The 26758-nt window shown below is 47.3% G+C and overlaps 1 long non-coding RNA gene across 1 annotated transcript; it reads right to left on the minus strand.

Moving 5' to 3' along the window:
• Positions 1-4296: 4296 nt before the first annotated feature.
• Positions 4297-26229, minus strand: LOC122123817. The gene is made up of 4 exons (XR_006150447.1): positions 26147-26229; positions 17625-17806; positions 16656-16797; positions 4297-5014 (listed from the first exon to the last, which is right to left on the minus strand). It is a non-coding gene; the product is annotated as an uncharacterized LOC122123817 (long non-coding RNA).
• Positions 26230-26758: the final 529 nt, after the last annotated feature.

A 26758-nucleotide genomic window follows, 5' to 3' on the forward strand; every position in this document is an offset into this window, starting at 1 on the left:
AGTCAGCCTCCTGCTGATGGGCTCTTCAGCTCACGGTTGAGTTAATGAGTAACCCTGAAGCCTTTCTACCTATGCCTTCTCCAGCCCAGGACAGTCAGGACAGCTGGGACTGGAGGCATCAAGCACCACAGGGACATGGAGGGGAACTGGGGAAGATGACTCATCCAGGCTCTTTCTTCTAGCCAGGCCTGAACAAGTGGCACCGTTGAATATGTCATTGGCAGCCAGGTGCCAGAGGCTCATTCACACCTGTAAATCCTAGCTACTAAGGAGGCTGAGATCTGAGGATCAAGCTGCAGAGACAGCCTGGGCAGTCTGTGAGACTCTTTATCTCCAGTTAACCACCAGAAAGTCGGAAGTGGAGCTACGGCTCAAGTAGTAGAGTATCACCCTTGAGCAATAAAAGTTAAGAGACAGTTCCCAGACCTTGAGTTCAGACCCCAGTACTGGCACACACACACACACACACACATACTATAGGGAATTATGAGTTGCTGGAGAAAGTCGGCTGAAGAGTTGTCTATCTGCAGGAGACAGAGGTCAGGGCCGGCAATAGTAAAGCAACCTAATAACTGCATAAATTAAAGACTGATTGTGGACTCTAAGCAGCACTGAGTCCTGAAAAAAAATATATATATATATATACATACATACATATATGCATCAGCTTCTGAAGATGAGGGAGTCAGCAAAACACACCAGCCCTGCACCATGTGGGCATAAAAAGACAATTTTGAGTAACTGAATGCATGAGTGAATGAGTGAGTGAGAAAGGGAAGAAAGGACCTTTCTTCATGCTTTATCCTCAGTGCTTAATACAGGGAAGATGTGCAATAAATATTGGTTGGATGAGAACTGGAGAATCTGCTTCTTGCAATCAACTACATCCCAAAGCTTCCCATAGTACCCAACACTTAACAAGTATTTGTTTAATGAATGCTTAGTTGGATAGACAGATGAAAAGATGAGTTTCAGGCCCCAACATCTGTGTGGAAGGAAGTCTTAGACTGAAGTTTGGAGAAGGTCCTGGGATCTAGAGGATTGAGAGAAAGAAGAGCGTTGGGTGCTGGTGTCTCACTCCTGTAATTCTAGTTACTCAAGAGGCTGAGCCGGGCATGATGGTTTACACTTGTAATCCTAGCTACTCAGGAGGCTGAGATCTGAAGATCTGTAGTTCAAAGCCAGCCCAGGCAGGAAAGTCCGTGAGACTCTTATCTCCAATAAATCACTAGAAAAATGGAAGTGGCACTGTGGCTCAAGCGGTAGAGCACTCTCCTTGAGTTGAAGAGCTGAGGGACAGCGCCCAAGCCCAGAGTTCAAGCCCCACAACCGACCAAAAAAAAGGGGGTGGGCGCTGAGATTTGAGGATTGATGTTTGAAGCCAGCCCAGGCAAAAAAGTCCCTGAGACTCTTTTTATTTTTGGCCAGTCTTGGGGCTTGAATTCAGGACTTGAGTACTATTCCTGAGTTTCTTTTTGCTTAAGGTTAATACTTCTACCTCTTGAGCCACAGCACCACTTCTGGCCTTTTCTGTTTATGTGGTGCTGAGGAATCGAACTTCATGCATGGTAGGCTACCACTAAGCCACATTTCCAGACCCCTGAGTCTCTTATCTAATTAACCCACCAAGAAGCCAGAAGTGGAGCTGGGGATCAAATGATAGAGCACCAGCATTGAGCAAAATAGCCAAGCAAGAACATGAGAACCTGTGTTCAAACACCAGCAACAGACCAAAAAAAAGAAGAAGAAGAAAACAAATGGTAGCTCAATCAGGTAGAAACAATGACAGGAAATTTACGTGTTCTAGATATTTTAGGATATTGGCCACTCGGTAGGTGTGAGGTTATGGAAAGAAAAACATCAAGGATGTGGTCTTGACTTCTGGCTTGAACTTGGAGGAGGAGACCCCTGACCAAGCAGAGACCATAGGAAGAGGAGTAGGTTTGGGGGAAGTGTAGAAATCTGTTTTCAACTGAAATCTGGGCTACCAGTGGGTCTCTGGAAGCCCAGGAGGGAGATGTGGGCTAGAGACAGAAGTGTCAGCCATACACAGTGGAATCTACTTGTTTTCCACACCCACAAGGGCACAGATACTCTAACTCACGTGGTACTGGCAGCACTTGCATAAGCAAGGACAGTCGCTTGTTAGAAGATAATTAAGTCCTATGGGAAAATATAAGGTAGAGAAAAAGAACTGAGGGCATGGAATTTGATTTCAAGTGGGGCTGTCATAAGCCTTGCAGGGATGGTAGCTTTTGAACAAACATGGAGGAGATAAAAGGAATAATGCAGAAGAGCACTTCAAGCAAAAAGAAGTCAATGCAGGACTCCACATGTGTGCAGAAAGTAAAGGAAGTTGGTGTGATTGGAGCAGGTAGAGCGAGGCTTAGGATGAGGTCCAGAGAAGTAAAAGGGAGCAGATAGGGAGAGTCTTGGCCAGTACAAGGACTTTGGCTCATGCTTTTGCCCCAAAGAGAGTTATGCCTGAGAAGCTGAGGGGTGATGAGTTCAGTTCAGCTGAGTGCCACCTATAGAGGGGCAATCAAAATCCAATGGCCGGGGGCTGGGAAGGTGGCTCAGTGGTAGAGCACTTGCCTTGCATGCATGAGGCCTTGGGTTTGATTCCTCAGCACCACATAAGCAAAAAGAAAAAAGCCAGAAAAGGCGTTGTGGCTCAAGTGGTAGAGCATTAGCCTTGAGCTGAAGAACTGAGGGACAGCGCCCAAGCCCAAGTTCAGGCCCCACGAACGGAACCAAAAAAAAAAAATCTAATGGCCAACCTCAGATCCCCATCCAGGTCTTTCAAACTCCCTTACCCTGGGCCCAGTGTCAGCTGCATTATGGGGCATGAGAGACAGGTAGGAGGGATCCTTCCTCTGGGGCCCAGTGAGCTACTAAGTGGATGAAAAGGAGGGGGTTTAGGAGAACAGTTTCTGCAAGAGAGAGACTGAGTCAGAGGATAAGGTATGCTGAGCCAAGAGTGGGCAGGGGGAGGAATAGAAGTTGGGTTGCTTACCGTCTCTGCCTGTCCATCCAAGCCATATTTGGTCTTTCAGATTTCTAAATGCTGTGGAATCACAGAGAGGTGAAATAGGAATGGGGGATACAGAACTTGACCCATATGTCAGCTCCCCCACTCCCTCCCGCCCCGTTTCCATGGGAAAAGACACTAGACACAGTTCTGCTAGCTGGAAAGGGAGAAATGGGGTGGGTTAGGTGTGTCTCAGCCAATGAGGACAGGCCCTGGAGTCCCACCCTCTATTCCCATATTGGCCTCTGGAAGCCAGACCCCTGGGCCAGGTCCTTCAGAGGTCCTGTTCGCCTTTCCCAAGTCTTTCCAAGCACAAAACCCTATCACCAAAATCTGTCTCTAGTCTGACCCATCTCTGACCTACTTTTTTTTGCCTTGGACCAGTGGAGTTGGTTCTTGGCTCCTTCTTCCTCCCATCCCCAGTCCCTGCTGACAACCTGGCCCAATACATCCTCCCAGCCTCTGCTGTCCCCAGCTTCTCTGGTCCTGCCAGCTACCACCTTACAGGTAAAGAAACAGAGGCTAGGATAGAAAGCCAAGCCTTCCACTCCCAGCTGGGTCTTCTTTCCCAAATAACTCCACCATCACCTCCGACCCATACAGTAGTCTCCAGGTTTGGAAGTTCCTAAGAGCCCAACCTGCCCCCAGCAGCTTGGAGCCCCACTCACGCTGCTGACACACCTCAGCCTCTGCCTCAGGAGTTCCTGGATTAAAGCAAGCTTGATCTCATTCCTCCATGTGTGACCCAGGCTCCACACTGCACCCACAGCTGAGCCTCTGCTATCTTGGTGACCTCAGCCTGGAGCCTGCCTCTCGGCCCTCCCCAGCATGAGTCCAAGGCTATGTCCACTCCTCCAGGGGAGAGGTCAGTAGGGAAGAGGTTTGGCTTGTGCTACTTGAGCCACATCCAGACACACGGCCCAAAATAGAATCTCTCCTCTGGCCAGTAGCGTCATAGTGACTGAATTCTAAAGCAGCCCTAGTGAGGCCAGAGATGAGGTCCAGGTGGGCTCTCTGAGCTTCAGCCCCAGAGGAAAGCCACATTTTGGGCCCTACTTTGGAGCCAGAGCCTGAGGTAGCAGAGGCTACCCATGGGGAAAGCCAAGAAGAATAGAAACTATGAGTAGAAATTTCTGGAAATCACAAGCAAACAGAAGGATATAGAAGACCTTGGGTCAGTCCTCAGGGAGCCTTCATTCTCATTTGAGATAAGGGATTGCACCCCCTGTCCCCCCAGCCTGTTCCTATGGGGCCCCTACCTGAGGTCAGAAAGAAGAAACATGGTCTAGCCCTCAGGAAAATGCCTCCCTTGAGAAAGGCAAGCCTCCATTAAGGAACCAAAGCTGGCCCCATGTGGGGTTCAGGCTGAAGGCTGGGGAGCTAAATAAATGAGGTGAGGCCAAGAGGGAAACCGAGAACCATGGGAGGTCCAAGTCCTTCAGATTCAGGGCCTGGCTGGGTCTGAAAGGACAAGGCAGAGATTGGGGACTTGAGCAGGTGACATCGTGCTGACACGAGAGGGAGTCATTGCCAATCTTTCGATGCTGCAGACATCTGCCAGTGGAGATGAACAGTAAGTCTGAAGAGTTCACGAAGCCAACAGTGTACATGGTAGAGGATTTGGTTACTCAAAGCACAGGTATGAGAATGAAATATTCCTCTAGAGGGTGCCAAAGACCAGGCCAGGTCTGGAATCTGCATGGCTGCCGTTTCCATTCTGAACACACCCAGTTGTTTGCCCAGGAGCTTACTACAAGGAGCAGCAGCAGTAGGCTAGGGTGCAAAGGCTTCCTAGTCAGGAACCAACTCTTGCTGCAACTCCAGAGGCCTTGCTCCTCTATGCATATCCTCAGTGGATTCAGGAGGCTGCGTGTGCTTCTTCAGGGAGAGGTAAATCCATGGAAGAGGAAGACTTGCTCTTATACTGTCCTTCATGTGCTGTCTGTGCATTCAGGGTCATGGGTGAAGTAAGGTCAAAGAGAACTGGAAAAAAAATTAAAAATTAAATTGTTTTTAAAAGAGGTGGACACCTATAGTTCACACCTATAGTTCTAGCTATTCAGGAGGCTGAGATCTGAGGATCTCTGTTTGAAGCCAGTCTAGGCAGAAAAGTCCAGAGACTCTCAGCTCTAATAAACTATTCAGAAAAAGCCAGAAGTGGAACTGTCAGCGCCACTTCTGTGGCACTATGGTAGAGCGATACCCTTGAGCACAAAACTGTTCAGAGACAGTGCACAGGTGAGTTCAAGCCCCGGGATGAGCAGAGCAGGTGAGGGGTAGAAGTGTGGCTGAAAGAAATGCTGAGTTCAAACACCAGTACTGCCAAAAAAGAGCACTGGGGGGGGAGGGGACTGTAATATCAGATATTTGGGAGATAGAGGTAGGAGGAATGAGGTTGGAGGTCAGCCCAGGCCAAAGAAAGAAAGAAAAAGAAGAAAGGAAAAAGAAAGAAAGAAAGAAAGAAAGAAAGAAAGAAAGAAAGAAAGAAAGAAAGAAAGAAAGAAAGAAAGAAAGAAAGAAAGAAGGAAGGAAGACAGACAGACAGACAGACAGACAGACAGAAAGAAAGAAAGAAAGAAGAGAAAATTTGCATGAGGTTGTGGAAGTCTAACCTCCTTTTCTGGGAATGGAGAGAGCCTTGCAGAGAGCTAGAGAAGTGGTTTATTTTATTTTTGTCTGATTCTGATTTTTATCTTTTTTTTTTTTTTTTCCAGTTCTGGGGCTTGAACTCAGGGCTTGGGCACTGTCCCTGAGCTTCTTTTTTGTTTTTGGTGGGGGGGGGGGTGTCCAGTCATGGGGCCTGAATTCTGGGCCTAGGTGCTGTCCCTCAGCTCTTCAACTCAATGCTAGCACTCTACCCCTTGAGCCACAGCGTCACTTCTGGATTTTTTGTTTTGTTTTGTTTTGCTTATGTGGTGCTGGGGAATCAAACCCAGGGCCTCATGCATGCAAGGCAAGCACTCTACCACTGAGCCACCTTCCCAGCCCCCTGAGCTTCTTTTGCTCAAGATTAGCACTCTACCACTTGAGTCACAGCGCCATTTCCAGCTTTTTTCTGTGTATGTGGTACTGAAGAATGGGACCCAGGGCTTCATGCATGCTAGGCAAGCACTCTACCACTAAGCCACATTCCCAGCCCCTCTGACTTCATCTTGAGGGCCAAGTAGCTTCCAAAATATTCTAAGCAAGGAGTAGCATAAAGTCTCTTACTCAGGGTGCCCAAGGCTTTGGGTATCTAGTAGGCAAGGGTGGATTTGTGGCCTGGGTACTGGAGGAATGCCCAGCTGGAGGAGGAACAGGGCCATTAGCTCCACCATCTGCAGTACCTGAAATTCATGTTGAATTGGATATATACTGGAGAGATAGATAGATAGGTAGACAGACAGACAGACAGGCAGACAGACAGACAGACAGATAGATAGATGGTAGATAGATAGATAGATAGATAGATAGATAGATAGATAGATAGATAGATAGTGTGTACACTCAACCAGAACTTGAATTCAGGACCTTGCATTCTCACTCAGCTTGCTTGCTCCATGGCTAGTGCTGGTCAGTTTATTGTAGATAAAGTCTCATGACTGTTTGGGCTGGCTTTTAACTGTGATCCTCTAGGTCTCAGCCTTCTAGTTAGCAAGGATTACAAGTGTGAGCCACCGGCTTCCCATCTATGATTTTACTTGTGAAGTCTGGCAACCATCTGCGCTGAGTGATACCCGCTGTGAGGGCTGCACTGACCTGGATCTGATCCTCCCTGTGCATCACATTCACTGTCCACACTCAGTCCCTGCCTCAGCCTCCATTTCCCCATCTGTGAAGCAGCATTGGAGGATATGAGGTCCTTTTACCCAGATATTTCCGCCATCCAGAGAACACCCTCCCCCCCCCCCCTCCCCAGCCACCAACAAAACAGTGTGTTAAGCAGTAGCAGATCGTTAAGTCAGAGACTCATTTGATGGGAATGATAAATTGGTTGCAAATGAATTGGTAGGATTGGTGCCCTACAGGGCCACTTTGTAGACTTGGATGTATCCTTAAGCATTTGGTCCCTTTTTTAGAAACTGTTGTTTTCTATTTTTGTCTTCTGTGCAACTATGTCTTCCACTGAAAGTTTGGAAATCACCCAACGCCCATTGACCTCTCACTTATTACTATACTAAAAATCACGAGAGCTGGTGATTGGGGACATTAATATTTACCTACCTGAAAAAAATGAATGTTTATAAATGCATTAGCCAAACTAATTGAGAAGACACAGCTGTTTATCACTGAACTGGAAGTGTTTTGTTCTTTGTTGTTTTTTTGTTTTGTTGTTGTTTTGTCGGTCATGAGGCTTGAACTCTGGGTCTCAGGCACTGTCTCTGAGCTCTTAAACTCAAGGTAAGCTCGCTACCACTTGAGCCACAGCGCCACCTCCAGTTTTCTGGTGGTTTATTGGAGATAAGAGTCTCATGGACTTTCCTGCCCAGTCTGGCTTTGAACCACAATCCTCAGATCTAAGCCTCCTGAGTAGCTAAGATTACAGGGATGAGCCACCAGCACCCAGCTTGGTTTGCTTGGGTTTTTCTTTTTTCCTTTTTTAAAGAGAATATGTTAAATTTTAAATAGCAGATCCTTTTTATCTTTTTCTTTTCTTTCTTTCTTTTTCTTTTCTTTCTTTCTTTTTTTTTTTTGTATTTGTGTGTTTGGGGTTTTTTTCCCTTCTTTTTTTTTTCTGCAGGTCCTGGTGCCTGAACTCAGGCCTGGGCACTGTCCCTGAGCTTCTTTTGTTCAAAGCTAATGCTCTACCACTTGAGCCTCAGTACTACTTTTAGCTTTTTCTGACTAATTTGTGACATAAGAGTCTCGCACACTTTCTTTCTTTCTTTCTTCTTTTTTTTTTTTTGTCAGCCATGGGGCTTGAACTCTGGGCCTGGGCGCTGTCCCTCAGCTCTTCAGCTCAAGGCTAGTACTCTACCACTTGAGCCACAGCACCACTTCCAGTTTTCTGAGTGGTTTATTGGAGATCAGAGTCTCATGGCCTTTCCTGCCTGGGCTGGTCTTGAACCACAATCCTCAGATCTCAGCCTCCTGAGTAGCTAGGATTATAGGTGTGAGCCACCAGCACCCAGCTTCATAGACTTTTTTGCCAGGGCTGGCATCAAACTGCAATTCTCAGATGTCAGCCTCCTGTGTAGCTAGAATTAGAGGTATGAGCCAATTGCACCCAACTTCTTTTAGTATTAGAGTACCTAAAATACAAATAAGCCAGGACTGGAGACATAGCTCAAGTGGTAGAGCCTCCTGTTACCAAGTGTATAACCCTGATTTCCAGATGCTAAATAAATTAAAAATAAGCCAAAAGGACCTCAATACAATCATATCCAACTATGTTGAAAATGAACTATACAACCTGTGGGGGGAGTGAGAGGGAAACCCTAGGAAGCAGCAAGGGAAGGGGTGGCTTATGTAACTGTGACCCCTCTGCATATCACCTTTATAATAACACTAAAAATGAAAAATAATAAAGAATCCTGCCCAGCTGGTTGTTGGTGTCTTGAATCTGAAATCCCAGCTATTCAGGAGACTGAGATCTAAAGATCTAGATTCAAAGCTAGCCCTGGCAGACAAATCTGAGAGACTGTTATCTACAATTAACTAGCAAAAAGCTGGAAGTAGAATTATGGCTCAAATGGTAGAGTAGTAACATTAAGCCAAAAAGCTAAGGGACAGTACCCAGCTTAAGCCCATACCAGCACCAAACGAACAAAAAATTCCCTCCATTTCTCCTGTCCATATTTTTTCATATTTTAGCAGACATCCCAGAACTAACAAATCCACTACAAGCTTTGTCAATAATAAAAATGATACCTGAAGCTCATTCATTGGGTGTATCTTTCTCTGTTAGTTGGTTTACAGCATCTGAAGCTTACGGCTATCCTGCCCTGCATTCTACCAGATGGGTCTTCCATATTGCAGAATCCCTTATTGGTGGGCATTTAGATTGTTCCCAGCTTCAAATGTATCCAACTCTCTGTGATTGTGAATAGCCTAGGGCTGAAACCCAATTAGAAATGAAAATGCAAAAAGATATGTTTCAAAAATCAGAACAACCAAGGATTCTAAAAACTTCTCTGAACTTGCCCCAAACGCTCCCAAAGTTTTGACATATGAAATCCTAATCATTTCAAATAGTTATTTGTTTAAACTAATATACTACTTGAATGCCGAAACTGCTTTTCATTTGTTTTGTTTTGTTTTTTTGTTTTGGGTCCGGTCGTGGGGCCTGAACTCTGGGCCTGGGTGCTGTCCCTCAGCTCTTCAGCTCAAGGCTAGCGCTCTACCACTTGAGCCACAGCGCCACTTCCAGCTTTTTTCTTTTTGCTTATGTGGTGCTGAGGAATCGAATCCAGGGCCTCAGGCATGCAAGGCAAGCAAGGCAAGCACTCTACCACTGAGCCACCTTCCCAGCCCCCGAAACTCTTTTCATTTAAACTGTCTTACACTCATACTCTCTCAGATTCTTTATAGCCATGAAACCCATTATGTAACATGGGAGCCTGTGATATAAACAAGCCAGGAAGGAGCTGGTCTGGCTGGGGGTGTGTGGGAATATTCTCTCTGGAATCACCTGAAGCCAGGAAGAGTCTCTGACTTGCCAAAAGTAAAAGACTTCCTAGGCATTATGCATACCTGTAACCCAGCTCCAAGGAAACTGAGGCAAGAGGATTGTCAGTTCAAAGCCAGCTTGGGCTGCACAGTGAGACTTTGTCTCAAAAAAAAAAAAAGAGAGAGAGAAAGAGTGGGGAAGGAGGGAGGGGAAGAGGAAAGGAGAGGGGAAGGCAAGAAGGAGGGAGGGAGGGAAGGAAGAAGGAAATACTTAGCCTCACCCAGTAAATGTTCCTTCCAAAGTTATTTTTTCAGGGAGGAAAACTTAGATTCAAGGCAAGGTCGCAACTTTCCCAAGATGATCCAGAACTAGAACATGTACAGCCGGCCTCTGCCCTGCCTTGGGCCAGACCACCAGGGTCCCCCCCAGTGGGGGAGCTGGGGAATAGGAGACTAAGCTAGGGAGCAGTGAGGCACTTGAACGCTAGTACCCACCAATTGCCAAAACACACACTCACCCACAGACTCTTGGAGTCACACATGGGCCCCCAGGACAGAGTGGACAGAAACTAGAGCAGACAGGACCAGACATGGCCACTCCAAGTCGAGGAACCAGAATTTACCAGTCTCTCATACTCCCCCCCCCCCACCTTTTTTATTTTGTCAGTACTGGGGATTGGACTCAGGGCCTCAAGCTTACTAAGCAGGTACCAGTTGAGCCACACCCCAGCCCTTGGGAACAAGAAGTTAAATGCAGCTCTGTACTCCGTAGCCCATGTAGAGCTAGGTGACTTGGCACCAAAGATAGAGCTCAGACCTCTCACTTTCTAGTGTAAGCTGGAGCTTCCTGGAGGAGGGCAACAGAAACAATTAAGGAGAAAACAAGAAAGGAATTTGTGTGAGACATGTTTGTGTCTTAGTATATGTCCATATGTGAGTATGTTCCTTGTATAAATGGACCATTGTGTGTGTGTACATGTGAATATGAATGTGTGTGTGTGTGTGTGTGTGTGTGTGTGTGCCTTGAACTCAGCTTGAACTCAGCCTAGGTACTGTCCCTAAGCTTTTGTGCTCAAGGCTAGTGCTTTACCACTTTGAGCCAGGCTCCATTTCTGGCTTTTTGATAGTTATTGGCAATAAGAATTTCACAGACTTTCCTGCCTGGACTGGCTTTGAACTCTGATCCTCAGATCTCAGCATCTTGAGTAGCTAAGATTGCAGGCGTGAGCCACCAACCCTGTTTGGATTTTTTTGTTTGTTTGTGTCTTTTTGAGGGGGGCGGGAGGTGTTTGTGTCTGGATTTTTATTTTTGGTTTGGTTTTGGTAAGATGGGGTTTTGCTACTCAGGCTAGCCTCAAACAGAATCCTCTCAAATGCTGGGATTATAGATGTGTGCCACCACGCCTAGAACTTCTGTCTGGTTTGCATGTGAAAGCCTTTCTGTGGATATGTGCCTCTCTCTCTCTCTCCCCCCCCCCCTCTCTCCCTCTCACACACAGACACACAGACACACACACAGGTGTACACATGTGAGCAATGTGCCCGCCCATTCAGCTGGGTTAATATTTTCCTGCCTGCGTCAGCATGGGCCCGGTCAGCAGGCAGCGTGCTGCAGGAACGTGCCCTATCTGATCTGGTCAGGAGCTGGGGGCCTGGAACAGGGGGCTTGAGGTGGGCAGGGAGCCCATCTCAGCTCCCCCAGGGCAAGCTACCCTCTTTCTACCCTCCTATTCACCCTGATGCCCGGGCAGCTCCAGCATGACTGCCTGCCTCCTGGCTCACACTAGGACTTCCCACTGGGGCAGCCTCTGTGCCCCTCTGCAGACGGACAAGGTCAGCGGCTCCCTGACTTAGTCCTCACCTTTGCCCCAATCCCAAGGCCTTTCCACACATAGCTATCCCCTTGGAGACCAAACAGAACAGAGAAGCCAGGAAAAGCTCATGGAAGCAGTTTGTAATTGCCTGTGGGAGCCACTGGAAAACTGGGACTCCATTAATGGCTTTCCAGGAACAAAAGGTTTGCACCGGGGCGTGTGCAGATGTCTGTGTGGGCAGCATGTGGGGCACCACCCGTCCCCCCAGCAGGCACTGAGACTCGGCCAGGAACACATGGTAGAACACAGGGACCCCAGGCAGGGTGAGGCCTTCCCTGTTGCTGGGCCTCTCCCTGTGTTGCTGGAAGGCCATCCCACACCCGCACTAGTCCCTCAGGTGCAGGTTGGGCCCACTAGGTTGGGCAGGCAGACTCTGTGAGTGTGAGTCAAACCCAGGTGTCCTGGCTGCCAGCACAGCGCCAGCACAGCTTGAGAAAGCAACAGGAGGCAAGCTGGCACATGGAAGGGGACGGACATCACGAATGGGGGCTGCTATTTGCCCCAGTACAGGATCTGGGGCTTACATCCTTCCATCTCTGGGCAGCATCTCTCTCTCTCTCTCTCTCTCTCTCTCTCTCTCTCTCTCTCTCTCTCTCTCTCGGCTGTACTCAGAATCTTGGGGGCCCTTGGCTTTTTAATTTTTTCCTTCAGGGACAAAAATATAACTTAGCCAGGCAGTGGTGGCATGCACCTGTAATCCTAGCTATTCAGAAGGCTAAGAGCTGAGGATCAAGGTTCAAAATCATCCCAGGCAGGAAAGCCCATGAGACTCTTACCTCCAATTAATCACCCTCCAAAAAAGCCAGAAGTAGATCTGTGGTTCAAGCGGTAGAGTGCTAGCCTTGAGCAAAACAGCCCAGGGACAGCAATCAGATGATGCATTCAAGCCCCAGGATCAGCAAAAAGAAGAAAGAAAGAGAGCGAGAGAGAGAGGAAGAAAGAAGGAAGGAAGGAAGGAAGGAAGGAAGGAAGGAAGGAAGGAAGGAAGGAAGGAAGGAAGGAAGGAAGGAAGGAAGGAAAAGAAAGAAAGAAAAGATATGTTAAGATTTGACATCTTTTATTAGAAAGATTTTATGAGATAAAGACATTATAATGATGGTATGGAAAAAAAAATCAAAGCCCAGGTCTTTCACTTGACAGGGAAAATAGTGGTTTAAAGGCCCACATAAACTGCTGCTAAATCAGAAAACTCCTGTGCCCCCATCAGCCCACAGTGCTTACATATAAACATCTAAGGAGTTTCTCATGGTTCACAGCACTGTGGTCAGTGTGTGTGTCAGGACCTAATATATAATAATGATCTGGTTAGCCAGATGTGAAGTACATGTCTAGAATCCCAGTGCTAAGGAGGCTAAAGCAGGAGGATCTTGCATTCAAAACCAGCCTGGATTATATAACAAGAACTTATCTCAAAAAAAGAAAAAGATCTGTTTAGATGAGAAAATAGGAAACTATATTCAGAATATCTAGAATGTATTTACCCATATTCACAGCTCTTCTAATTCGAAATTATCCAAATCTAGTTTGAGAACACACTTCCTGCTGTATTTTGGAGACCACAACCGGTTTCTCTTGTTGTGCTACAGATTTTATTTTTTCTCTTTTCACAAAGTGTTGAGGATCCAGCTTCAGCCCTTCTGAATGATAGACAAATGCTCTACCACCAGGCTGCAAGCCTGGCCCTGAACTACAGATCTCAAGGCCCCAAAGCCTTGCACCTCTTCCACACCAGTTCTCTCTTCATTTGACATGGCAAGTAGATAAATCTGCTGTCTTACCTACTTTAGGCATCCAATTCACTACTATTCTATTGTCATGCAATCAACCACCAAAAGTCATTTTGCAAAACTGAAATTCTCTATCATTAAACAACAGTATTTCCCATGCCCAGCTCAGACCACATTTTCTTTATCCATCTATGGACACTAGGGCTGTTTTCCCCTTTGACTATTATGATCATTACTGCTGCTATGAACACAAATGAAAATATCTCTTCAGGATCTTGCTTTCAGTTCTTTCGATGTATATACCCAGGCATTTTTGTATGCTGGAGCTCCTATATCTGGTGGGGGAAGGGGGGGAATTCTTTCTTTTACAACTGTGATAATAAATGTTTTACATTAAAACATTTTTCAGCCTTACAAGTTCATTTTTCTTATTTTGAAGCAAATTAAAACATTTTGCACACCCTGTGCTGGTGATTCACACCTGTAAGGAGACTAAGATCTGAGAAAGTTCAAAGCAAGCCTGGACAGAGAAAGCTTATCTCCAATTAATGAGCAATAAGTTAGAAGTAGAGATGTGTCTCAAATGGCAGAGTGCCAACCTTGCGTGGAAAAAACAAATGAGAGTAAGAGGCCTGAGTTCAAGCCCCACAAAAAAAAAGTTCTTTTTGTGTGGTCCAAGATCAGATTTTGAATTGAAGGATTTGTACCTAATGCTGTTTTCATTGGGTAGTGCTTTAGCCACACCACCAATCCCCCAAAAATGTTCTTATATTTCAGAGATGAACACTGAAAAATGTACAAAAGACATGATAGAATATCTGTAATTTGTCTTAAAATACTTTGGAAAAAGGGCTGGTGTTGTATGTAGTTCGGTGGTAGTACTTGTCCGGCATGCACAAGGTTCTGGATTCAATTCTCAGCACCTAACAACTTTAGAAAAGTACAGATGAGGGAGAGTGATAGAGGGGGTGAGACTGTACATGTGTAGAAGGGTTAAAACATGGACTAATATAAGGTGACTAGTGTCCCACGAATTAATGATTTTGCTGGTGTAAAAAGCAAGCAAATAACTGGATTACAGGCTCAAGCCTGTAATCCTAGCTGCTCAGGAAGTTGAGATCTGAGGATTGCTTTTTGAAGCCAGCCCAGGCAGGAAAGTCTGTAATACTCTTTTTATTTATTTATTGTCAATCATGGGGCTTGAACTCTGGGCCTAGGCGCTGTCCCTCAGCTCTTCAGCTCAAGGCTAGTGCTCTACCACTTGAGCCACAGAGCCATTTCTAGTTTTCTGGTGGTTAATTGGAGATAAGGGTCCCCCAGACTTTTCTTGCCCAGGCTGGCTTTGAACGGGATCCTCAGATCTCAGCCTCCTGTGTACCTAGGATAACAGGTGTGAGCTACTGGCGCCCAGCTTGTGAGACTCTTATGTCCAATAAACTACTCAGAAAAAGCCAGAAGTGGAGCTGTGACTCAAGTGGTAGAGCACTAGCCTTAAGCAAAAGAAGCTCAGGGTCAGCACCCATGCCAAGTTCAAGCCTCAAAAAAAAAAAAGCTAACAAACAGCAGGACACTGTTGGCTCACATCTGTAATCCTAGCTACTCAGGAGGCTGAGATCTGAGGAGCAAGGTTCAGAGCCACCTCTAAGGAAGGAAAGTCCCAGGGTTGCGCCCCCACCATCCAATCTACTTGAAGAATGAATCATCCTCTGGGCCATCTCACGTTACCTCATGGATGCCAATGCTACTCCCTGGTTCCAGGAAGCCTGTCCTTACCTTTGCCACAGCACTTCCAGCTCCCTTACTCCAGTGTTCCTGCTTGCCATCCTACCAAGGCCATGGAGCCCAGTGCCACGTGCTTGCACTTGAGTGCCTGTAGGCATTGCACTGGTGTTAGTATGAGAACAGAGGAACAACTCACTGCTGGTGGAAAGAATGGTAGGGGATAATGACACAATTAGGGTGCGATGCAATAATTGTGGTTGATTAATGGTCAGATGGAATAGCAGCAAGGGAATGACATGTTGGTAAATGAATTTAGAAGAGAGTAGACCTAGTTGGTAAGTGAATTTAGAAGCTAGAGATCCTGCTAAGATAGTGTATGGCTCACTCCGCTTTAGAGTGATGGCCTAAGTGCTTCCTCACCCTGCCCTACTCCCAGGAGAACATCTAAACCAGTGTTCCCCTCTTGTGTCCTTTCCCTTCTTGGCTGGATGGGGAGGGGTCTGGGTAGGTATATAATCTCAGCTCTGATTTCCCTGCCCTATTGTGGCAGTAACTAAGGGTCATCTGATGCTCTGAGTCCTTTTCTCTGGCTCTTTTATTTACTGTTTTGGCAGGGAGGCTGGGGGCAGTACAGAGGCCTCATGCTGTGTAAGCAGGGGTTCCCACACCTCTAGGGAAGCCTTCTTTGTGATGTCCCTATAGCATTTCTAAATGAAAATTTTAAATGTACAAAAATACAGGTTCCCATATAAGCCCTATCTAGAGTCTAAAATCATTAACTCCTGGGACTTTGTCGCCTCATATATTAGCCCATGTTTTGACCCTTCTACACGTGTAGAGTCTCACCCTCTCTATCACTCTCCCTCATCTGTACTTTTCTTTTTTTTTTTTTTTGCCAGTCATGGGGCCTGAACTCTGGGCCTGGGCACTGTCCCTCAGCTCTTCAGCTCAAGGCTAGCGCTCTACCACTTGAGCTACAGCTCCACTTCTGGCTTTTTCTGCTTATATGGTGCTAAGGAATTGAACCCAGGGCCTCATGCGTGCAAGGCAAGCACTCTACCACCTTCCCAGCCCTCATCTGTACTTTTCTAAAGTTGTTGTTAGGTGCTGAGAATTGAATCCAGAACCTTGTGCATGCTGGACAAGCACTACTACCGAACTACATACAACACCAGCCCTTTTTCCAAAGTATTTTAAGAAAAATTACAGATATTCTATCATGTCTTTTGTATATTATTCAGTGTTCATCTCTGAAATGTAAGAACCTTTTTGGGGGTTGATGGTGTGGCTAAAGCACTACCCAATGAAAACAACATTAGGTACAAATTCTTCAATTCAAAATCTGATCTTGGACCCAAAAAAAAAGAACATGGTTTTGTTTTGTTTTTACTTAACACAATGCCATGCCTAACAAAATTAACAATTCCATGGAATTGTTCTACCAGTAATAGTTTCTGAATGTCTTTTTGCAATGATTTGCTGGTTTGAGTCAGGATCCAAACAAGGTCATACACATGTGTATGCACATGCGCGCACACACGCACGCACACACACACACACACACACACACACACCAGGTTAAATATTCTCATCAAAACAAGTTTCCCTCTCTCCATTATACATTATACACACCATTGGTTTGTTGAGTAAATGTGGTCCTATATAGGAAGTCTTGGGTTTGCAATTCGTTTTCTTTCTTGTAATGCCACTTACCTTTTCTTTCAGATGGCTTAGTGCATACAATAAGCAAATGGGATTTTCTTTTTTCTTTCTACCATTTTTCTTTTTTGTTCAGGTAGAGCAGAGAACTCCTTGTAGATGGTACTATATACTTCTACTGACTCCAATCCAAGGTCTGGGGACATAGATTAATAATAGAGTGTTTGCATAGCAAATGAAAGGCCCTGAGTTCAAACCCCAGTATAGACAAGAAAATGAGCTGCATACTATCCAGAGGTATATAAGGTGTAGTCTTCCCATGCTTAATGATGGCCACCAGCCAGTGGGATTCAAGTGTGACAGCCTGACCCTTCCATCGGCTAGTTCTCCCAGAAGGAAGTCTCAAAAACTTTCCTGCCTCCAGCCAAGATCCTCCAGATCTCAGCCTCCCAAGTAACTAAGATTACAGGCATGAGCCAAAGGCATTGGGCTGTACAAGCAGCAATTTCTTTTTTTTTTTTTTTTTTTTTTTGGTCGGTCGTGGGGCTTGAACTCTGGGCTTGGGCACTGTCCCTCAGCTCTTCAGCTCAAGGCAAGCGCTCTACCACTTGAGCTACAGCGCCACTTCCGGTTTTCTGGTGGTTTATTGGAGATAGGAGTCTCACAGTCTCTCTTGCCCGGGCTGGCTTTGAACCGCGATCCTCAGATCTCAGCCTCCTGAGTAGCTAGGATTACAGGCGTGAGCCACCAGCGCCCGGCACAAGCAGCAATTTCTTAACCCACAGGAAAGAAAAAGTCCAAGACTCAGGCACTATGCCAATTGGAAGAGGGATAGGAGTCAGGATGAAGAATACAAGAAGAATGAAAGAGAGGGTGTAGTTCAGTGATAGCGAGCTTCCTTACCTAGCATGTGCTAGCCCTGATGTCCGTCTCCAGAACCACCAACCCTTAACCACCCCCACCCCACCCCCCAAAAAATGCTGAAAGTCATGGCAGGAATGAACAATGGAAAAACCCAGACACCTGGCCAGAAGCCCGAGTTTGGGGCTGGCTTGATGTTTCCTTATTCAGGGGGGTTCCCCCGTCTGGGTGGTGAACTGCTCAATGCTCAGGTTTTATAGACAGGTGACCTGTGAGTCCAGCTCAGCTCAGCTTCCCAGTTGGTGCTGATGACTTTAGACAAGACAGCTTGCTGGGTTCTTCCTCTGCAAAAGAAGAAACACAATGGATTTCCCTGGCAAAGGGTGTGGCAAGTGCTTGGAAATTTCTAAGTGGTAGATTGGCACTTATTTGAAGAGGGGGGGGGTCTGCTGTCCATCTCCTTCTCTTTCTTGCCTGATGATAGGACCAAGTTAGATGGTTTGGAGTAGAGTATAAGGTGCTCATTCCACAGGCAGCAAGACCCATGCCCAGAGTCTTTCCCTGAGCTCTGCAGCTGGGTGTGTCTGGACTCCTAGCCCTGACCTTTGTTGCCTGAACTCTTAGTGCTCTGAACCTGAACCCCTGGTGACTCTTTGGGTCAGGGGTCATTGCAATCACTAAGCTCCCTCCACAGGATCCCTCATTGAGTCTCGGAAGGGGATCCAAGCAGGCTGCTCCTATGGACACCAGGCTATCTGAGCCCATTGCCCTGGAAGGGTGGGGTTTGGAGGGAGGCAGAAATAAGTCCCAAATGGTTCCTCCTCCCTAGAACCACAGCCAGTGCGTCTAAGTGAGTGCTAAACAAATGGAGCCCCTCTGCCCTGAATGAGAGAGAAATAGTTTGTCCAGAGGGAACATCTGCCTGGAGGAGCCAAGTGGTAAAACCAGCATCTCTAGGAATTCCTGGCTCCAAGACCTGGCATGGGAGAGCAGGGGGGGGGGGGGGGGGTAGGTGCAAGGGGAGGGGGAGGGGGCGGGAATTAGCAGGGGCTTGGCAGAAAGCCAGGTGCTCCTCACTCTCTTCACAGACTATTGGCTCCCACCAGCCCAGTCCCAGCCCCAGTGAAGCCTCTCACTCACTCTCTGCAGGTTCTGAGGCTTTCCTGGGAGTGGTAAGGGGTGCATCCCTCTCCACCCATATCCTCCTGGGTAAAGCATGAACTCCTCCTGTGGTCTGCACTGACTCTGGAAGCTCAGCCCCAAAGCCCACCTCTGGGTCTCCAGCCCCGAGGAGACACAGGGCTCCATCAGTCCAGCCCACACACCTTTCACTGTGGCACCGAAGTTTTCTTTTGCATGTCACCTGGGTCATTTCTTTTCTTGTTCTGTTGATTTTAGTGCTGTCTCTGTTTGCTCTGGCTAAGCCAACAGCCCCAGGATGAAAGCTCTGAAGCCTAGAAGTGTGAATGTGAGCGGCAGCAAGCTGGGATGCGGGAGGAACACTGGAGGGACCACTGGGAGCCAGTTCAGGCTTCAGTGGCAGGGTGAGGGGAGGCATTGCGATTCAACCCCCACCCCTTCCCCAGCTCAGGACCGAGACCTAGGGGCAGGGATGGGTAGAAAGACTTTCCCAGCCTCTCAGCAGGCAAGTCTTGACCTGTCACACTGCTAATTTGTTTTGAAGCCCAGCCCTAGAACTTCTAAATGCTTCACATGTCCAGAAGGCTGAATGCCTTTTCGGGAAGAGCACAATTCTCTGGAGTCTACAGCCTCTGGAAGCCCCTGTAATGGAATGAAACAACACATACACACACACACACACACACACACACACACATCCCACCTGTGAAGGCCTTCTGCACCTTCGCTAGCTCTCTGTGCAAGGCTTTTGCCTCATTCCATCTTCCAGTGGAAAAGAAATATCTCAACAGTCCCTGAGTGAAAGCTTGAGCAGTCCACACTTCTGGCTCCGGGCCCTGACTCTTTGCCCCACTCTCTGGGTATCTCTGAGATCACAGAGAAAAGTGCAAAGCAGCACCAGGCCTGGGGCGCTGGGGCAGGAGCCAACACAGCCAGCCGTGGTGTGTGTACACAGCACATGCCAGCACTCACAGCCCACACTAGCCAGGGGCATGGGGGACCTAGAGCTGACAGGCTCTCCTCCTGTCTCTGAAGATCTCACAGCAGTGGGGCCCACATTTCCTGTCTGCCAAGGGAGTTCGGCGAAATCTCTGTTTGGATGGCCAACCTGCCACACTTAATCCTCCAGGCCTGCCTGTGTGGCCTGTAGAGTGCGCATGCTCTCTCAGGGCTACAATGGAGTACCCACCCCATCCTGCAGCTGGGGAACTTAAGGGAAGCTTAAGCTTAGGGAAGCAGCCACCATCATCACAGACAGGGCCCCAGGCTCTGCCAGCTGAACCAGACAAGCCCTCTCCCCAGCCCCCCAGTCACCAGCCTTGTCTTACTGGGCTCTAAAAGTGCACCCCTCTTTTGTGTGGCACTTCCACCTCTGTTCATGTGCTCCCGGAAGTACGATGTGCTCACTCATGTGCTACCTGTGCTTTGTGCCACAGGATCCTTCCCAGCAAGGACTTCCTGTGCACCGTCAGACCAGGCACACATCTCAGTCCCAGGTGTGTAACACAGGATGTTTGCCCGTACAGAAGAACCCACAGGAGCTGCATTCTGTGTACCCCTGTCCCCCTTCCTGAACAAGGGCATTAGAGGGTTAAAGAGGTGAGTCACTCATCACCTCCTGTGACCTGTTGAGCCAGCACGATGGGAAACCCAAGCTCACAGCTATGGCCTCAGGAGACCAACACCCAAGTGAGACCCACCTTGCCACCAGCCTCCAGCCATCTCCACCCTTATTGCCTCCTACTCTCTCACTCAGCCAGGACTCAGACCAACAAAGCTTCTCTGCACCTTTCAAATGTATATCTGATGGGCTGGAGTGTAACTCTGTAACATGCCCAGCACACATCAGTCCCTGAATTCAGTTCCTAGCACCAAACACACACACACACACACACACACACACACACACACACACACACACACACACACACCTGCAGCTAGGCTGTCACTGTACTCTAAGGAATACCATCAAAGTTCTGCTCAAATACAGATGCCCTAGAGGAGAGCCTGGTGTAACAAGACCCAGGCTCGACTTCTCTGTCCAGACCCCAAACTGCCAGCTCTGCTCGCTCATACAATAATGCCTGTAATCCTAGCTGCTCAAGAGGCTGAGATCTGAGGATCAGAGTTCCAAGTCAGCCAGGGCAGGAAAATTGCTGAGACTATTTCCAATTAACGATCAGAAAACCAGGAGTGGCACTGTGGCTCAAAATGGTAGCATGCTAGCCTTGAGTGGAAAAGTTCAGGGACAGCACCCAGGCCTTGAGTTCAAGCCCCATGACTGACAGAAAAAAAGCAAGAGGGGAGGGGAGGAAGGAAGGAAGGAAGGAAGGAAGGAAGGAAGGAAGGAAGGAAGGGAGGAAGGAAGGAAGGAAGGAAGGAAGGAAGGAAGGAAGGAAGGAAGGAAGGAAGGAAAGAGAGAGAAAGAAAGGAGCTTGCAGGAGATAGTAGCAGTACCTTATTAAATGGTCTCTCCACCTTAAATACACAATAGATGTTAACACTTGGAAGAGCATAGATAATAGTAAAATACAGCGATAATTAGGAAGTGATTATATATTACTTTTGTTTTTTAAATAATTAAGTTAATTATATGTTTATACCATTTAATTTTCTAATGGTGGCTGTGTATGTATCAAGCTTTCTGCAAGCTTGTGAAGATTTACTCTGGCTCCTGTGAGCCTGTTGGAATGTCTCCAGTATACCCTGCCTATGCCTGAGCTGTGCCCACAGCTCTCTTTGGTGATTGCTAACTTGCTTTTTGAGCTCAGGATCCATATCACCTGCTTCCTGCCTCCCATGGACTGGCTGTGAGGCCTTGTGGGTTCCCTCTGGTTCCCATATGGACTTCTCTCCTTTATAGCCCTACAAGCTAGGCTCTGACCTTATTTTCTTGCCTGTTTTTCTTTGGGGAGAAGGAGAAGGAAAATCATAAAGTCCAACAATCTCCAGAGTTTAAAAAAGTTGCAAGGAGTCAGGTGATAGTGGCTCATACCTATAATCCTAGCTACTCAGGAGGTTGAGCTCTGAGGACTGTGGTTTGAAGCCAGTCCAAGCAAGAAAGTTCATGAGCCTCTTATCCCTAATTAACTACTAAAAGAGCTGGAAGTGGGGCTGTGTCTCTAATGGTAGAGTACTACCCTTGAACAACAACAACAAAAATCTCAGGGACAGTGCCTAGGCCCTGAGTTCAAGCCCCAGGACTGGCCGCACACATACCAAAAAAATGTAAGGGTGGTTTAACATCAGAAAAATCAGACAAGCACTGGGCTTATGTCCGTAATCCTAGCTACTTAGGAGGCTGAGATCTGAGGATCACAGTTGGAAGCCAACCCAGACAGAAAAGTCTATGAGATTCTTATCTCCAATTAACCACCAAAAAGCTGGAAGTGGAGCTGTGTTTCAAGTAGTAGAGCCGGGGCTGGGAAGGTGGCTCAGTGGTAGAGTGCTTGCCTTGCATGCATGAGGCCCTGGGTTCAATTCCTCAGCACCACATAAGCAAAAAGAAAAAAGCCGGAAGTGGCACTGTGGCTCAAGTGGTAGAGCACTAGCCTTGAGCTGAAGAGCTGAGGGACAGCGCCCAGGCCCTGAGTTCAGGCCCCACGACTGGATCCAAAAAAAAAAAATAATCAAGTAGTAGAGCCAACCTTGAACAGAAAAAGCCAAAGGATAATAGGAGACCCTAAGTTCAAGCCCAGGACCAGCGTAAGCACACACATACACACATACACACACACACACACACACACACACACACACACACACACACACACACACACACACTGTATAGAATGAAAGGGCTGAGGGGCCCTGCAGAGGAACTATATGGCACAGAGATGGGATTAAGAAAGTTGGGAAGTCAGGGTCAAGATATCCCTCCGCTCCTGTAGTCTGGTCCAGGCTCCAGGTGCCCTGAATACCACTCTTCCCGGGCACATCCTTCTGTTCCTCTCACCACCTCACTGAGCTCAGCGTGCAGTTTTTCCTCTCAGCTCAAGTCTTCAGAAGGAACAGGTAAGGAAGATTCCTGAGTCTAGTGACCAGGCCTAGGACACTTAGTCTCTTCCCTTTGGAATTCTCCTCACTTCACAAAGGAACCAATGAGGTCCAAAGATGGCCTGACCCAAGGTTCAAATGTCCCAGGGTGTCCTCCTCAGCTGTGGCTTCCCAAACCCTGACTAAGGCTGCCCCTTCCCCAGGGACTACTTGCCATCTTTCCTGCTTTCTAATAAGACATCCCTCCCTCTCATTGGCAGGAGGGTGTAGTTTCCTCTTCCTTCTCAGAAGCAGCCCAAATATGGAGACACATTGCTCCCTGCTCCACCATCACTTGCCCATCCTATTAGCTAACGTGAATCCCTCCTGCTTGGATGACAACGCCTTTCCTTTTCACAAAGAGACCTTGGCTTCCACTTTAGAAATGACTTCACTAAGGAACTGTTCTCGGCTCTCCAGCCCCTCCCCAGCACCATAGTGTAGCCACAATCTAGCCAAGCCTAGTGTCTGTCTAAGCAGTTCCTGGAGGTGGTCATTGAGTAAGGACAGCCAGCCTGCTGGAGCCGCTCTCCCACACTTAACCTGGGAGCCACCCCTGTCCCCTCCTTCTCCAACACACACACACACACACACACACACACGCACACATACAGACACACACACACACACAGAGTCCACCTGTCCAGACTCGCTTCCGGTCCTGCTGCTGGACACACCCACTCCAGCCAGTCTCCTCAGGAGAATGTCTTGATCAGGTCAGAGAGAAAAGCAGCAAGAGGGAACATGAGGAGCAACATCCCTTCCATTGCTGATATTCCTTCCTTCCCAGCTTGACAAGGGTTGGGAAACAACCCTGAAGCTCACACTGTTTTCTCTTGTTTTTCTCAGAGCTGGGGCTTGAACTCAGAGCCTGGGCGCTGTCTCTGAGCTGCTTTTGCTCAAGGCTAGCACTCTACCATTGAGCCACAGCACCACTTCCAGCCTTTTCTGTTTATGTGGTGCTGAGGAACCAAGCCTTGGGCTGTGTGCATGCTAGGCAAGCACTCTACCACTAAGCCACATTCACAGCCCTCACTCTGGTTTTATGGTGAGTAAAGTAAGGCTCTGAGAGCCAGTCTGGGCCTCAGGGGCAGGGGTAGGACTGGATCCCAAGAGAATCCTATGTAGTGTCCGTGCCAGCATGGGAAGGCCATTTCCCCAAAGATGGCTGCCAGCCAGGAAGCTCAGAGAATTCTCCAGAAGAGCTAAGATGCCAGAGGAGTCACAGGGAGATGGCTCAGCCCTGGGAGAGGACCTAGTTACCCACAGAGTTTCCAGAGGTGGTGGCCAACTCAATGCTGAGAGGAGGAAAGAAGAATAGCTCATCCATTGGCAAACAAAATATGAGAGTCGGGTCTAAGAATGGGGGAGAATTAGCAGAGGAGAACTAAAAAACAATAAATTTAATATGCAAGAGTCTGGTTTGATCCCTAGCATCAAGACAAAAAACAAAAACCTAGCCGGGTGCTGGTGGCTCACCTCTGTAATCCTAGCTACTCACGAGGCTGAGATCTGAGGATCACAGTTCAAAGCCAGCCCAGGCAGGAAAGTCCGTGAGACTCTTATCTCCAATAAACCACTCAGAAAGCCAGAAGTGGCGCTGTGGCTCTGGTGGTAGAGTTGAAGAGCTGAGGGACAGCGCCCAGGCCCAGAGTTCAAGCCCCACAACCAACAACAACAACAAAAATAATATGACCCAAAGTCAGTCTATTCCTATTTGTCATCAGCAGCAGCAATTCTAAACAATGTCTGATAAAGCACACAAATGGAGTGGCTGCTCCCACTGCCCCAGCTCTATCCACATATTCACCCACATTTCTGCCTATCAAATCCACACTGAATTTTTGTTTTTGGTGTTTTTTTTCTTTTTTAAAAATTATAATTAGTGCTATGACTCAAGTGGTAGAACCTTTGCCTTGAGCTGAAGAGTTGAGGGATAGTGCCTAGGGCCAGAGTTCAAGCCCCACGATTGGCAAAAAAAGACAAAAAAATATAATTCTATTGTTATTATTAAGGTGTTTTACAGAGAGGTTACAATTCCATAAGTCAGGCAATAAGTACAGTTCCTCTTGGACAATATCAGCCCTTCTTTTGCTTTCTCCCGGTTTACCCCTCCCATTCCTGCCCACAAGTTGTTCGTTTTTTTACATAGTGTATATTAAGACCTTAAACTGGGCTGGGAAGGTGGCTCAGTGGTAGAGCGTTTGCCTTGCATGCCTGAGGCCCTGGGTTCGATTCCTTAGCACCACATAAGCAAAAAGAAAAAGGCCGGAAATGGCGCTGTGGCTCAAGTGGTAGAGTGCTAGCCTTGAGTTGAAGAGCTGAGGGACAGCGCCCAGGCCCAGAGTTCAGGCCCCATGACCGAACCAAAAAAAAAAAACCAAAAAAAAAACTCTGGGTCCTCCTGCCTTAGCCTCCTGAATGCTGAGAATTACAGTTGGAGGCCATCATACCTAGCTCCCACACTGTTTCTTAAATTATGAGTTACTTTTTTCATTTTTCATTTTGTTTTGTTTTGCTTTGTTTGCTGGGTGCTGGTGGCTTACACCTATCATCCTAGCCACTCAGGAGGCAGGAAAGTCCATGAGACTCGTATCTCCAAATAACCACCAAAAAACCAGAAGTGATGCTGTGGCTCAAAGTAGTAGAGCACCAGCCTTGAGCTAAAGAGCTCAGGTACAATGCCCAGACCCAGGTTCAAGCCTCATGACTGACAAAATAAAGGACTTTTAAAAAAAAAATCTCACCAGGCACTGGTGGCTCACATATGTAATCCTAGCTACTCACCATTCACAGCCAGACCAGGGAGAAATGTCTATGAGACTTGTAGCTGCAATTAGTGAGCAAAAAGCCAGAAGAGGAGCTGTTGCTCAAATTGTAGAGTGCTAGTTTTGAGCAAAAAAAAGCTCAAGGGACAGCACCTAGGCCCTGAGTCCAAGACCCAGTACTGGCACACACACACACACACACACACACACACACACACAAAACAATTTAATCTTCTTTGGAGAATTTATGGACTCTTTTAGGATACCTTGTTCTGGTTATTCACATGTAAACAATTGAAGAAGTACTAACTCCTTTTTGTTTCATATGCTGGGGATTGGAACCTAGGGTTTTTGTGTGCATGCTAAGCAAATATTCTACCACTGAGCTACATCTCATCCCTAAGAAGTACCCCAAGAGTCCTTCCTTTGTTCTTTCCTCATTCGTCCCTCAACAGCTATGGAAGCCCTCCCTAGTGCGGAGTGCTGGAAGTACACTGGGGACAAGCCTGTTTCAGTCTGGGAGGACTTTAAGGTATGCACAGGGAAGCTAGTGAGCACACACCTCACAAACAATACACCTAGAGATAAGCACAAGGCTGGTGGGAGTTGAGAAGAGAGTTCTGAACCAAGCTTGGGGTCTGAGGACATCGGAAGAAAGGACATCCACTTTAACAGCAGAGGTGAAGTGGAAGCCAAGCAAAGGGTAAGGGGTAGTCTGAAGAACAGTCATCCTGGGCTTACCTTCAATGGTCTTATATTTGCCCCTGAGAACAGTGGAGAACCATTGAGAGCCTATAAAGAAAAGAAATGACCTAGAAATGTCCAGAGCATGGTGTTGGTTCAGAAGACACAGATTTTGGGTAAACAAAGTGAGAGCAGAGGAAGTGGTTAGCAGGCAGCTATGGTAACAAAGATCAGAGATATGGGGCCTGGAGCAAAGGGAGTCACGTCAGAGGAAGAAAGAGATTGGGCTAATTGACTGTGGGGTGCAGGAGAAGCTAGGGTAACTCCCAGGCTTCTGGCTGAGGTGGTGTCCCTCTCAGACATGAAAATAGATGAGCAGCAGGCTTAGTGCATAATCAGGCCTCACTCTCACACATGTGATGTAATTCAAATTCACTTTGTTTCTTAAGTGTGCCATCAGGGGTGTGTGTGTGTGTGTGTGTGTGTGTGTGTGTGTGTGTTTGGTTTTATAGGTCAATACTGACCTATAAAACACACCACCGGGCTAAGAAGGTGGCTCAGTGGTAGAGTGCTTGCCTTGCATGCATGAGGCCCTGGGTTCGATTCCTCAGCACCACATAAGCAGAAGAAAAAAAAAGCCAGAAGTGGCACTGCGGCTCAAGTGGTAGA

Source organism: Dipodomys spectabilis, unplaced genomic scaffold, assembly GCF_019054845.1.
Source record: "Dipodomys spectabilis isolate Male_0828 unplaced genomic scaffold, ASM1905484v1 ptg000006l, whole genome shotgun sequence".
Classification (NCBI taxonomy): Eukaryota; Metazoa; Chordata; class Mammalia; order Rodentia; family Heteromyidae; genus Dipodomys; species Dipodomys spectabilis.